The 16,057-nt window shown below is 36.6% G+C and overlaps 1 protein-coding gene across 1 annotated transcript in view; it reads right to left on the reverse strand.

The window, feature by feature from the left end:
- The window catches only part of SNX3 (sorting nexin 3), a 49,606-nt gene that overhangs the window by 11,856 nt on the left and 21,693 nt on the right, over positions 1 to 16,057 (reverse strand). The gene's annotated exons all lie outside the window — the stretch shown is intronic.

Consider the following 16,057-nt stretch of genomic DNA (forward strand, 5'->3'; position numbering starts at 1 on the left):
CACGACCCTGGAATCATGACTTGAGCTGAAATCAAGAGTGGGACACTCAAACCAACTAAGCCACCCTGGCACCCCTAGAGTACAACCTTTAAAATGCATGTCTGTACATATGCTTTAGGATATCATTCTGCCTGAGGTCAGCTACATAAATATAGTCCATTTTTTTTTCTATTTCAGTGAGCTGTACAAATGTCAACTGAACAGGAGTGAGAATAAAGCTAGCTCCGACTGCTGTGAGCTGGTTTAGATAGTACCTTACTATACAATGCTCACAGGGGAAAGAGACCTTAACTACTTTGAAATGGAATAAAAAATATTTTGTTATTATGACTAGATTAGATGCTTCACAATAAAAGAAATAAAATACATATATACATATATATATACAAACACATATATATACATACATATATATACAAACACATATATATACATATATATATACATATATATATATATATATATACACACACATATATATATATATATATATATAAATTTACATCCCAGTTAGCATACAGTGCAATAATGATTTCAGGAGTAGAATCCAGTGATTCATCCCCTACATGTAACACCCAGTTATTATCCCAACAAGTATCTTCCTTAATACTCCTTGCCCATTTAGCCCATCCCTCCACCCATAATCCCTCCAGCAACCTTCTGTTTGTTCTCTATATCTAAGAGTCTCTTATGTTTTATCCCCCTCCCTGTTTTTATATTATTTTTGCTTCCCTTCCCTTATGTTCATCTGTTTTGTGTCTTAAATTCTACATGAGTGAAGTCATATATTTGTCTTTCTCTAATTTCACTTAACATAATACACTCTAGTTCCATCCATGTTATTGCAAATGGCAAGACTAATTTTTTTTTTAATGTTTATTTCTGATAAAGAAAGAGACAGAGAGAATCTGAAGCAGGCTCCAGGTTCCAAGTTGTCAGTGCAGAGCCCAATGTGGGGCCCAAACCCATGAACCGTGAGATCCTGACGTGAACTGAAGTTGGATGCTTAGCCAACTGAGCTACCAGGTGCCTCAAGACGTCATTCTTTTTGATGGCCAAGTAATACTCCATTGTGTTTATATATACCACATCTTCTTTATCTATTCATCTGTTGATGGATATTTGGGCTCTTTCCATACATTGGCCGTTATCGATAGCACTGATAAAAACATTGGGGTGCATGTGCCCCTTGAAAACAACATACCTGTATCCTTTGGATAAATACCTAGTAGTGCAATTGCTGGGTCATAGGGTAGTTCTAATTTTTTGAGGAACCTCCATACTGTTTTCCAGAGTGACTGTACCAGTTTGCATTCCCACCAACAGTGCAAAAATGTTCCTCTTTTTCCACATCTTTGCCAATATCTGTTGTTGCCTGAGTTGTTAATGTTAGCCATTCTGTCAGGTGTGAAGTGGTCTCTCATTGTGGTTTTCATTTGTATTTCCCTGATGACGAATGATGTTGACCATTTTTTTCATGTGTCTGTTAGCCATCTGGATGTCTTCTTTGGGAAAGTGTCTATTCATGTCTTCTGCCCATTTTTCACTGGATTGGATTTTGGGTTTGAGTTTGATAAGTTTTTTTTACAGATTTTGGATACTAACCCTTAATGTGATATGTCATTTGCAAATATTTTCTCCCATTCTGTAGGTTGCCTTTTAGTTTTGCTGATTGTTTCCTTTGCCACGCAGAAGTTTGTATCTTGATGAGGTCCCAACAGTTCATTTTTGCTTTGTTTTTTTCCCTTGCCTCTGGAGACATGTTGAGTAAGAAGTTGCTGTGGCTGAGGTCAGAGGTATTTGCCTGCTTTCTCCTCCAGGATTTTGATGACTTCCTGTCTTACGTTTAAGTCTTTCATCCATTTTGAATTTATTTTTGTGTATGCTGTAAGAAAGTGGTCCAGATTCATTCTTCTGCATGTCGCTGTTCACTTTCCCCAACACCATTTGCTAAAGAGACTCTTCATTCCATTGGATATTCTTTCCTGCTTTGTCAAAAATTCAATTGGCCATACGTTTGCAGGTCCATTTCTGGGTTCTCTATTCTGTCCCACTGATCTAAGGGTCTGTTTTTGTGCAATACCATAATGTCTTGAGGATCGCAGTTTTGTAATACAGCTTCAAGTCCAGAATTATGAAGCCTCCAGCTTTGGTTTTCTTTCTCGGTATTGCTTTGATTATTTGAGGTCTTTTCTGGTTCCATACAAATTTTAGGATTGTTTGTTCTAGCTCTGTGAAGAATGCTGGTGTTATTTTGATAGGGATTGTACTGAATATGTAGATTGCTTTGGGTAGCACTGACACTTGAACAGTATTTGTTTCTCCAGTCCATGAACATGGAATATTTTTCCATTTTTTTATGTCTTCAATTTTTTCATAAGCTTTCTGTAGTTTCCAGTGTATAGATTTTTCACCTGTTTGATTAGGTGTATTCCTAGGTATTTTATGATTTTTGGTGCAACTGTAAATGGGATCGATTCCTTGATTTCTCTTTCTGCTGCCTCATTATTGGCATATAGAAATGCAACTGATTTCTGTGTGCTGATTTTATATCCTGTGACTTTGCTAAATTCATGGATCAGTTCTAGCAGTTTTTGGTGAAATTTTTTGGGTTTTCCGTATAGAGTATCATGTCATCAACAAAGAGTGAAAGTTTGACACCCTCCTTGCCGATATGGATGACTTTTGTGTTATCTGATTGCTGAGGCTGGACTTCCAGTACTATGTTGAATAACAGTGGTGAAGAGTGGACATCTCTGCCCCGTTCCTGATCTTAGGGGGAAAGCTCTCAGTTTTTCCCCATTGAGGATGACATTAACAGTGAGTCTTTTGTATATGGCTTTTATGGTCTTGAGGTATGATCCTTCTATCCCTACTTTCTTTAGGGCTTTTATCAAGACAGGATTCTGTATTTTGTCAAATGCTTTCTCTACATCTATCGAGAGGATCATGTGGTTCTTGTCCTTTGTTTTGTTAATTTTTTTAATGTTTTTTTTTTTATTTTTGAGAGACAGAGACAGAGCGCAAGCAGGGGAGGGGCAGAGAAAGAGAGACAGAGAGGCAGACACAGAATCCAAACCAGGCTCCAGGTTCTGAGCTGTCAGCACAGAGCCCAATGCAGGGCTCAAAATCGTGAGCAGTGAGATCATGCATGACCTGAGCTGAAGTCGGACACTTAACTGACTGAGCAACCAGACACCCCACTGTCTTTTCTTTTATTAATGTGATGTATCACATTGATTGATTTGTCAATATTGAACCAGCCCTGCATCCCAGGCATAAATCCCACTTGATCATGGTAAATAATTCTTTTAATGTATTGTTGGATCTGGTTGGCTAGTATCTTGTGAATTTTTGCATCCATGTTCATCAGGGAAGTTGGTCTATAGTTCTCCTTTTCAGTGGGGTCTTTGGTTTTGGAATCAAGGTAATGCTGGCCCCATAGAATGAGACTGGAAGTTTTCCTTCCATTTCTATTTTTTGGAACAGCTTCAATAGAATAGGTGTCAACTCTTCTTTAAATGTTTGATAGAATTCCCCTGGATAGCTATCTGGCCCTGGACTCCTGTGTTTTGGGAGATTTTTGATTACTAATTCGATTTCTTTACTGGTTATGGGTCTGTTCAAGTTTTCTATTTCTTCCTGTTTCAGTGTGGGTAGTTTATATGTTTCTAGGAATTTGTCCATTTCTTCCAGATTGCCCAATTTATTGTCTTATAACTGCTCATAATATTCCCTTATTATTGTTTGTATTTCTGCAGTGTTAGTTGTGATCTCTAATAAAAGATTTTTCTTAATGGTCTTCGAAAAGAATGCCAGAAACTAGTAGGGAAAGAGTGCAATGTCTGCACTCTTACTACTAGTGTGAAATTATGAGTTACATACATTAGATCAGGTTCATAGATCCACAGCTTTACAGGCTGACAGCAAGTTTAAGAATTGAAAATATAATACCCAGTACTTTGCGGTTATATTGGAATGGAGACTGTTCTTTACAAGATAGCAAGGACCACTTATAACAACCTCTAAACTTAAAGTAACAAGAAAGATTCCTATTACTTATACTGATCCTATAAAGAGAGAAAATATACTACCAAACCCAATTTAGAATGGCTTATGATTAAGGACTATTAGCAGAAGCAGTATGTCACCATGACTTTATTATCAAGAATAGAACTTAAAATGCATATAATATCACAACGTTTATAAGGGACAAAAATGATCTAAAACAATTAATGCCATACCATACTGAATATGCTATTTAAGACTATACACTCTTAGGGGGCACCTGGTTGACTCAGTTGGTTAAGCATCTGACTTTGGTTCAGCTCATGAACTCACAGTTTGTGGGTTCAAGCCCCGCTCCAGGATCCCTGCTGGTAGTGTGGAACCTGTTTGGGATTCTCTCTCTCTGCCCCTCCCCCACTTGTGCTTTCTGTGCTTTCTCTGTCTCAAAATAAATAAATAAAAAAAACCCTATATACTCTTAGATTACATTTTGTCTTTAATTCAGTCTCTGCACTTATAGAACAGCAAAATGTTTTACAGCTGAAAAGAATAAGGTGTCACCAGAAGAAATACATTGTATATAGGGACATCATCCATTATGTAAAACTCACTCTTAAAAGAAAATTTCAATCATCTGTTAAGCTTAATGCCACTGATAAGTTATTGTCATTCAGCAAAAGAAAAGCTTTTTATTCAGGACCTTAAACCCATTTTGTAGTATTCTCAATTTTTTCCAAAGTGTATTAGCTTCTCTATGTTGTATACCTTATAGCTTGGAATCCTCTACAGATGCTATTGGGCAGAACACTGGATAGGTTTCAAGCATGAAACCAAATCTCACAGGAGGTTTAAAAGCACTTGAATTTTCTTTCCCAGGTAACCACAACATTTGTTCATTGTATTAATGACTAAGAGCAAAATTGCACCTAACAAGACTCTTATTATACTAAAAGTCAAGCTTATATTTAGAGATGCTGGCTTGCTATACAGAAGGGTATTCTCATTCCCCACAGGGAATAAAATTAGGTCCCCTGGGGAGCAGGATGATAATTCCCAGAAAGAAAGCACTGGATTATTTCTCTCTAATTTCACCCATTGGCTTTTTAACCAAGCTCACCCTTCCGCATTAAAATATTAAGTCTTTGTAAGTGTCTAAAGATAGAAAGGCTTTTATAGAATTGAGTGTTTTCTGCAGGTGAGATTTTACATTTTGAATTCCCTCCTCTCAAATTACTTTACAAAAGGGATTAGCTGCTCTCTTTATTCAATATGTTAAGATCAAGCTTGTGAAAGAGTTCCCTAAGAATTTTCATACTTCTGGGTACGGAAGTCCATAAAGTTAATCTCTGAAACAACATATCAAGCTTACAGGTACAATGTTGAGGGAAGAGTGCCAATTCAGCTCATCTTACCTTCCATTTTCCCTTTTGAACTTTTGACACAATCATGACTATATCTGATTCACTTTAATAGAAGAGGAGTGGGAGAATGGAGAAAAAGTCCATTCCTTTCTATGATTAGCTAATAGTTTGATAGATTATATATTTTAAAATTCTTTTATTTAGTTTCCTCAGCTGGGTAGGATTTCTCTTTATATGAGAATTGCTTTAGAGTTTTGATCAAGTCACATTATGCAATTTGGGTTTTTTTAAGGGAATTTTAATTTTAAATTTAATTTTTTATTTTGAGAGAGTGAGAGTGCACACAGTGGGCAGGGAAGAGGGGCTGAGGGAGAAAGAGAATTTTAAGCAGTCTCCACGCTAGGTGTGGAGCCCAACGTGGGGCTCGATCCCATGACTCTGGGATCATGAGCCAAACTGAAATCAAGAGCCGGACACCCAACTGAGCCACCCAGGCTCCCTGCATCATGTAATTCTTAATATTTACACATTACATTTGGAGTGGCAAGTTTGCTTGTTAACTTCCTCTTGATCAACACTGTTTTTCAACTCAATTTGATCAAAATAAAAATGAAAAAGTGAGGTGTTTTCTTTAAGCCACTGTTAATTACAAACACTTCATTGGTCACTTTCAACTTATTTAACACTCATAAAATGTTCCAGTTTGGTGTTTTAAACAGGGAAGGGTTAGGATGATTACTTTTTTCCCTACAGGTTTAGGAAGATTCAAGCTATAATTACAGTTTGGGAACATCTATAATAAGACTAGTGCTAGGTAAGGTGGGGAATATAAAGATGACTGAGATGGAGCCCCAGCCCTTATGAAGCTTATACTATAATAGGGAGGTTAAAAAGTTTAAATCTACGTGGTTAAAAATAACATACACCATAAACAAAAACAAAGCGGAAAGACCAAGAACAAACTGTAAGAAATATTTGCAACATAAAACAAAAGATAGCTTTATTAAAATGTAAAGAACTTAGAGACAGTGAAGGATAAAGATGAATAAAACTGGCAGAACACAGAAAGACTCATGGCAATAATGTTCAACTTCACTCACACAAGAAATGCTAGTTAAAACAGTAAGATCCCATTTTCACTCATCAGACAGCCAGGTATTACATTTTAATACCTAGTGAGGTATGGGGAGAGACAGAGACACTTGAAAAATCTGATGGTAGTAAAAACTGTACAATCTTTAAAAAAGGCATTTTGGTGACATCTATCACTCTTATAAATGCATATATGTTTTAAGCCAACAATCCCACTAGGAATTAATCCTACAAATATTTCCACATATACAAAAAGATATTGGCATATAGAAATTTACTTAAGCATGTTCATGTAACAGTAAAACAAACAAAACCTAGTAAAACTGTTACAAACATAAAATGAAATATTATACAGCTTTTACAAACTACAATTTAGCCAGACTGATTGGAAAGCCTGCCTGAGACATATTAAGTATAAGTTTCAGAACAGGGGAGACTGGCTGGCTCGGTCAGTAGAGTATACGACTTTTTTTTTTTTTTTTTGAGCATGCGACTCTGGATCTCAGTGTCGGGAGTTCAACCCCCATGTTGGGGGCAGAGATTACATAAAAAAATAAAATCTTATAAAAGAACTTTCAGAACAGTATATACAAGTATGATACCATTTTTATCATAATGGTATTTTTATATATAATATATATTATATATATTAAATATGTAAAGTGTATATATATATTATATAATAATATTATAATAATATTCCTATAATAATAAAGGAATTGACAATTGATTTGGCCAGTTTTCTTTTAACACACGGAGTAAGCCATACTATAGGAAGACCGTGGAGAATGGTGAAAACAGTGTGAACTACATGCAGAGTAGTCTAAAGTGCACAGATCATGGGAAAACTGAAAAGGTTAAACTGTACCCTGAGTATCTGGCGGAACTATGTATCTGTTAGAACCAGGAGTTAATAAACATCTCCCAACAGGAAAATAACTTTGACACAGAAAAATAGGACAGAGAAGTTACCACAAAAGTTGAAGCCACAGAAATGGACAGATTAGCTACATGTTGTACATGAGGCAGCATGAAGAAAAGCTGGTTCTCTCATCACAAGAAAATTTTTAACTATGTATGGTGAGAGATGATAACTAGGCTTCCTATGATCACTTCACAGTGTACATAAATATGGAATCATTATGCTGTACACCTGAAACTAATATAATACATCAACTGTACCTTAAAAATAAAAAATAGTTGGTTCTAGCTATTTCTAGGGTTTATCTGCTTGTAGAATATGGACAAAAGCCAAACTATGGAGGCAAATTATAGCAAAAGTTCCTTATAAGTTTTACTTTGGATTTCATTTAAAATGCTTTAGACTTACCCCGAGAGAAATAAAATGAACTCTGAAATTAAATGTAAATTAGACTTAAATATGGTTAACTTACTTAAGATGACTAAAACTTCTGAATCTTTTAAAAGGCAACATTTAGTATTCTGTAACCCTGACATTCATATTTTCTCCCTAATTTTAGAAGGTGATCTAAACTCACACTGAGCATAAACTAGAAGCCACTATTTACTGCCTAGCTGTTACTTTACCTAATAAGTAAAAGTGTCAAACTCAGACATTTGTATAAAATAACAGTATTTTATTAGTAGGAACAGTGACCAGAGACAGGCAAGATTGAGACAAGTAAAACTTAAGTCCACTATCAGGCAAGAACAATAAACTAAGTCATAGTCTTCATCTATTTGGGGAGTATGTATCATTAGTAAGAACTGAAGGCAAGTTTGAATAGGCCTGGTCTTCTCAATTACATTCATGGAATTATGAAAGCTGAACAAATCAGGTGTCACTATACATCTGAAGGAAAGACACAGACTCCTACGAACATTTCCATCAACTATTCCCATAGGATCTATATAAGAAACACAATGTCAACAATCACTTAAAGCTATGTCAGGGCTATGGCCCAAACTAACATTTAAAAGGCAAAGAATTACATTTATTTGCCTCTCGAAAATAAGTCGGTTGGTGCCTGGAATTCACAAAGTCTATAAAAATTATTTTATTCACCATTCCAAAATATGCCTTTTTAATCATTATAACCCAAATACTAGTAAATGTCACCAGTACTTAATAACATTTCTTTGGAAAACTATAAAATAAATTACCTATATTATCAAGGGAGGCAAAAGCTGAGACTACAAGAAATGTTCACATCTGGCACTGAAAGGAACTTTAAAATACACATCTAAAAATGGGACACAATGTTAAAAAGAGAAAAAAAATCCAAAATTTCTACTCTGTATCCTACCACTACTACCAAAATCAAAGACATCAGTGATTCTTCAACCCAGTTATGCTTCAGAACTACGTAGGCAGCTTAAAACAATTTCTTTAAAAAAAAAATTTTTTTTTTAAACGTTTATTCATTTTTGAGAGCAAGAGACACAGACCATGAGCAGGAGAGGAGCAGAGAGAGGGGGAGACGCAGAATCTGAAGCAGGCTCCAGGCACTAAGCTGTCAGCACAGAGCCTGACACGGGGCTCAAACTCATGAACCGTGAGATCATGACCTGAGCTGAAGTCAGATGCTTAACCGACTGAGCCACCCAGGTGCCCAGCTTAAAACAATTTCTTAAATGGAAATATAACACAAGTAGAGAAAAGTGAACAAATAACATTGAGGTATGCGTATAGCTCAATACGTTCTCAAATGGTAGTAATCTGGGTAGTCTCTAAAAACCAAACCAAACCAAACAACCAGTCTTGAGGACTACCTCAGAGCCATTATATCAGTTTCTAGGGTAAAGAGGCCTTCCCCCTCTTCAGTTTCTAGCGGAAAGAGGCCTTTAAAAAAGTTCCCCAGATGATTAATACACAAGCTTAGAAACTATTACTATAACATGTCTGACTGGTTCAAAAGATCATACAACAAGCAGCTACACAGTGCTGAGATGGAATTTACAGCTGTAAATGTCCACATTAAAAAAGACAAGGGGGGCCTGGGTGGCTCAGTTGATTGGGTGACCAACTTTGGCTCAGGGCATGATCTCACAGTTTGAGTTCGAGCCCCGTGTCGGCTCTGTGCTGACAGCCTGGAGCCTACTTCAGATTCTGTGTCTCCCTCTCTCTGACCCTCCCCCATTCATGCTCTGTCTCTCTCTGTCTCAAAAATAAACCTTAAAAAATAAAATAAAATAAAATAAAAAATAAAAAAGATGAAATATCTCAAATGAATAAACTTCCACCTTAGGTAAATAGAAGAACAAACTAAATAAAAAACAAGGAAGGAAACAATAAAGATCAGAGTGGAAACAAATGAAATACAGAACAGAAAAAGGGAAAATATAAAAGAAAAGCATTCAATGCTTCAAATAAATGACATTTTAGTGAAATTTAAGATTATTTTTAATACCTTGTTTTATAAAACTTTTCACAGGCAGTCATACTATTCCTTCTATAGTCAAAGAAAATTAAAGTCAGTAACCCTACTCTTTGTCATTCTTACCTTCAAATCTCAGAGATTCATTCATTCAATATGAAAGCATACACTTTATAATATTCTACATTACAACAGTGGTTAAGAGCTCAGGCTCTGTCTAGGTTCAAATTCCAGCACTATCATTTAGCTGTATGACTTGGGCAAGTTAACCTGTTTTTCAATTTGCTCACCTATATAAACTAGGGGTAATAATGTGAAAGTATATCAAAATAGATGGTTTAGAAGTTAAACCAGCCCAGATAATTTCTTTTTTACTACTTGGGAAACCATACAAAGGATAAATATTTTAGGGGGAAAAAAAAAGAATCAAGTTCTGTCTTGTTATCTCTTTAGTCTTTCAACTTAGAACAGCCTTCCTGACTTTTTTGTCACTCAAGACATTGACAATTTTACACAGTGCAGGCCAGATATTTGAGATACTTTATACATTTGAGTTTGTCTGTTTCCTCACGACCAGTTTCATGTCCTGCATTTCTGGCAGCAATGTTCCTAACGGCAGGAATGTCAAAGCTTTCTCAGTGCATCATCACACCAGAAGGGACATGATGTCAGTTTGTCCTATTATTGGCTCACTTGATTAAGGTTAAGTCAGCCAGATTTCTCCAATGTAAAATTACCTTTTTTCCTTTTTATACTAAGTTTTTTCTTATTTTTGCACTTGGCCCTCATAATAAAATTTAGTGCCATTTGGAATTTATCCACCTAAACTTAAACTTACAGAACCGTCAGAGCACAAAATGCATTCTGCTTCTTGGAGAAATTTACACTTTCAGGTGAAGTTATCTGCCTGACTTTAACGATGAGGAGGCTGGCTTACTTCATGAAAGTCCTACTCTCTGCCAAATATAGTGTCAACATACAGATCTGTAAGTATATTATGTTCACAATTTGATTTAGTAAATAGATTAAGAAGAGGATTTATAGTCTAAACGAAGCCATGGATATCTGTACTTGTTTTAGGAGAAATTCAGGGCAATTCTCAAGCTTCTGTATATCTTGCCTTTTCATTTGCAAGAGAATATATTTTGCAGAGCACGTGAAAAGGTGATGGGCTAATTATATCAGATACCTGGGATATTTAGAAAACTTGAAAAGAATGAGAGCAAAGGCTTAAAGAAAACTATTCAGTATTATTTAGTTGGTTTTTATTTGTTCTAATAATATACTAGAAACAAAACTCCAAAAGGATGAAACGTCATGAGATGTCTGTATGCCTGGACTCTAAAACTGCTATTTAGTGGTGAGCACAGGACAACCTGTAGACATTTTAAATCACTGGGCTGTACACCCAAAACTAATATAACACTGTGTCAACTATACACAAATATAAACAGTTAAAAACCCTGCCATTTGTATAAAAGAGAAACCAGCCATTTCCCAGAAGATATTACTAATCACACAGAGTAAAATCATCAGGAATCCAAACAGACATTATATACTGAAGAACAGATTTTTGAAACCACAGTATAGAGCTCTAAAATAAGCGCTCCCTTCACATGTAAGCAGAGGAAACAGTCACACTAGTCTCCAAAAAGCTGGGTCTTACACATTTACATAGGCTGACCTATTAAAGTCAGCAGCTCATAGATATCCTATATGTAACCTGATTATCACTGGTAGCCAAACAGAAAACCGAGCCTCAAAATGTGATCACCTGAATATAGCTTAACAATAGATATTAGAAAAATGTTTACTAGGTGTTTCTAGTATTTCTTCAGATAGTGTCACGTGTACATTTGAAAAAAAGAGACTGGCAACAACATCAAAAGTATACTCAATAGACCATACTCTATTTAACCAATCCTAAGAGATGTAAATGGATGCCTCACTCCAGTTCTCATTAAACGGCTGCATTTCTCCAAATATCTACATCTAGAGATAAAGGATAAGCTGAGAAGTGCTTAAGCTATTACTTCGCCCTTCAGTACTTTTGATACTTGTTTTACCCAATCTGGAACAGCATGAATAACTGGAGATATGGTTTATAACCTAGATGAACTCTAAATATGGCTGGGGAGAAGTCATTTAAGTGAAGAATAAGCTTTTAGTCCAGAGAACCTTTGAAATGTAGATTGTCACTAAGCCAAGGTATTTAGTTTAGTTTCTTTCTTTAAAAAAAAAAAAAAATAAGGACATGGCCTTCTAGTGATACAATTTCCCATTATTTTAAAAGCAGTATCCTTTTTTAAAAAAACTGAAGTATAGTTGACATACAATATGATATTAGTTTCAGGTGCACAACACGAAAGAAGTATCCTTTACGGCATAATTTCCAAAACAGTAGAGAAGAAATTATCTAGACTGTTTTAATGCATAAATCAAGTAATTCCATATACTTTTCCTACTTCGTCCATAGTCTTCATTTGTGAATCGGCAACAAGACTCATTTTATGAGCTCATGCAAGGTTTCCAATGAGCAACCTTTAAGGAAACCGAGCAGTAATAATTCTACTGTAAAGAAAAATTTGTTTGTAATAGTTTATGAACATTTACATAAGCTTATATAGGCTTCTCCTGAAAGAAAACTGCCTATTAATAGCTTACGAGCTTTTTTGAACAATTTTAAAAGTGCAAAATTATTTTCTGTATCTTCCCAACATGCTTCATGGTTAGAACTGTCTCAGGAGTTTTATTTTATTTTATTTTATTTTATTTTATTTTATTTTATTTTATTTTATTTTCATTTTATTTATTTATTTATTTATTTTTTAACGTTTATTTATTTTTGAGGCAGAGAGAGACAGAATATGAATGGGGGCGGGACAGAGAGAGAGGGAGACACAGACTGGGAAGCAGGCTCCAGGCTCTGAGCCATCAGCCCAGAGCCCGACGCGGGGCTCGAACTCACTGACCGCGAGATCGTGACCTGAGCTGAAGTCGGACGCTTAACCAACTGAGCCACCCAGGCGCCCCTCTCAGGAGTTTAAAACACCCACCCACTCCCACACACACACCCCCAGTGCTACCACCTACAGAATTTCATTCAAATTAGTTTGAGGTGGAACCTAAACATCAGTATTTTTAGGTAATTCTAAGGTGCAGCCAGGGTCAAGAATCACTGCTCTAGAACCACTGTCCTATACCTACTAACTGTGAAACAGGGTAGGGGAGCTAAGGAATCTGTAAGACCACCAAGTGAGTTTAGCCAGGACAATTATGGGCAACAATATTTTACCTCCTCGAGGACAGTGATTTGGAACTAATCCTTAGGAGGGTAAGTGGAAATGGGATGCAAAGTCACTGTTAAGAAAACTTTAATGTAGAAACCAATGAAAGAATATTAGTTAAGAAACTATTCATTAAGTGTATTCTAAACTTCTATTTATGTACTATCAGGCACATATGGACTACAGGGATCTACAAAAGATCTCAAGAGGGGCGCCTGGGTGGCTCAGTCGGTTAAGTGTCCAACTTCGGCTCAGGTCATGATCTCACAGTCCGTGAGTTTGAGCCCCGCGTCGGGCTCTGTGCTGACAGCTCAGAGCCTGGAGTCTGCTTCAGATTCTGTGTCTCCCTCTCTCTGACCCTCCCCCATTCATGCTCTGTCTCTCTCTGTCTCAAAAATAAATAAACATTAATAAAAAAAAAAAATTAAAAAAAAAACCTTTAAAAAAAAAAAAGATCTCAAGAGATACAGCATGAAATCAGAGGGTGGGGAGGGTTTAAAGAGGTAGAGTAGAAATAAAATAAAGAGGTGCCTGCCTGGCTCAGTCAGTGCAGCATACAACTCTTGATCTTGGGGTTGTGAGTTTGAGTCCCAAATTGGGTGTAAAGATTAAAAATAAAAAATTTTGGGGCGCCTGGGTGGCTCAGTTGGTTAAGCATCTGACTTCAGCTCAGGTCACAATCTCATAGTTGGTGGGTTTAAGCCCCACATTGGGCCATGCACTGACAGTGCAGAGCCTGCTTGGGATTCTCTCTCCCTCTCTTTCTCTGCCCCTCCCCCACTTGCACTTTCTTTCTCAAAATAAATAAACTTAAAAAATAAAATAAGGGGTGCTTGGGTGGCTCAGTCAGTTAAATGTCCCACTCTTGGTTTTGGCTCAGGACATGATCTCATGGTTCATGGGTTTGAGCTCCGTATCAGGCTCATGATGACAGTGCAGAGCCTGCTTGGAATTCACTCTCCCCTCTCTCTCAAAATAAACAAACAAACAAACACTAAAAAAAAAAGAAATAAATAAAAATTTTTTAATCTTAAAAAAAAAAAAAAAAACAACCCACCACATACATATGAAGAACACATTAAGTTTGCATAGCAGGCTCATAAAAAGTATCCTTAAAATTAGGGGCACCTTAGTGGTTCAGTCAGTTAAGCTCAGGTTGATTTTGGCTCAGGTCACAATCTCATAGTTCCTGAGACTGAGCCCTGTATGCAGGCTGTCTCTCCTTCTCGCTCTGCCCCTCCCCTGCATGCACATGCTCTTTCTTTCTCTCTCTCAAAATAAACAAACAAAAAGTGTCCAATACAATTAAAAAATTAGAACAGTAATACACATTCCTTTGTAGAGATTTCATTTTGATATATATCCTTTCAGACTTTTATGTGTACAACTTCTATTTTTATTAACTATGTTATGAGCTTCTCAATTGGTATCACTAACATGATTATATACACATTACTTATACGAGAGGTGGTATAATACAATAATTAAGTATGCAGCTCTGGAACCAGACAATCTGGTTTTAATCCCAACTCCTGCATTAACCAGCTATCTCACCCTTGACAAAATGCTATGGATGAGAGCTAGATGAAGGCTTGATACAGATCCAGGGAGTTTATATACTTTCCTTAGGACAAAGTCCTAAAGGTGAAATTACTGAGCCAAAGGCTGTAAATGTTAAGGCTTCAAAATATCCTCCAGAGAGGTTATACTATACTGTAGATTGAGGAGGTACATAACTGTAGTAGGCTATTACTTTCGTTGCCTGCAAAAAATCATGCCTCCCAGTAGCTTTCTGTATCATCTCCTATATTGACTTGGCCATGTGAACGCCTTTGATGAATGGTATATTAGCAAGTATTTGTGAATGGGGCTTGTCCTCTTGGAACATCTGTTCATAAAGACATTCTCTCTTGGAACCCAGACACCACTATTCTGTTAGAAGTCTAGTTATCCAGGGGTGCCTGGGTAGCTCAGTCGGTTAAGTGTCCAACTTTGGATCAGGTCATGATCTCGTGGTTCATGGGTTCGAGTTCTGCATCAGGCTCTGTGCTGACAGCTCAGAGCTGGAGCCTGCTTTGGATTCTGTGTCTCCCTCTCTCTCTGCCCCTCCCCCACTCATACTCTGTTTCTCTCTCAAAAATAAAGAAACATAAAAAAAAAAAAAAAGTCTAGTCATCCACATGGAGGAGACTCAGGACCTGATCAATAGCCCCAGCTGAACTCCCAGTCGGTAGCCAGCACCAACTTACCAGCTAGCCATATGACTGAATCATCTTGGAAATAAATCCTCCAGCCCCAGTCAAGCTGCTCCAGCAGATATCAAGGAAAACAGAGATAAGATGTTCCTTCTAAGACCTAACCAAACTGCAGAAATGTGATAAAGTGAATGTTAGTTGTTTTAAGCCACCAACTTTTGGGGTTGTCTGTTACACAGTAACAGATAACTGAATCAGTAATCTGACTTTGGCAGAATTATGCTAAATAAGAAGCATATTGAGAGGGCAGTATTTCACTTATAAAAATACGGTACCTAATTAACTCCTTGCTGCTAACTTTTTTGCTTCCTTATTAGCTCTTAACTATGTTCTGAGCAGCTGAGGTTCCCAGAAAAGCTAAAATAGTTAATTGATTATGGAATACTCGGTTAAGGAAGTGTTCCTCTGTAACTTAAGAAGTTGATGGAACTGAAGATTTCCTACTCTAAACAAAAGCAAGGTCCCAAAACAAAAGTTGTAATTTAAGACTAAATTGCTTTCTCTGCACTAACCTGATAAACTTCTAAGAATAGATAGTATGAAATAATTTGCCACCTACATTATAAAAGAAAGAAGCTGAGGTGTTTCTCCAAAGAATGAAATATTACCTGTAACATGAAAACATGAAAAAGCATATTTAATGAGTCTTAATTCTCTAAGACATGAGTGATACCTATATTAATAGACTCCTTTCTCTTCTTGGGAGAGTGATTAGC

This window comes from Herpailurus yagouaroundi, unplaced genomic scaffold (genome assembly GCF_014898765.1).
Source record: "Herpailurus yagouaroundi ecotype Mexico unplaced genomic scaffold, PumYag 139, whole genome shotgun sequence".
NCBI classification, from domain to species: domain Eukaryota; kingdom Metazoa; phylum Chordata; class Mammalia; order Carnivora; family Felidae; genus Herpailurus; species Herpailurus yagouaroundi.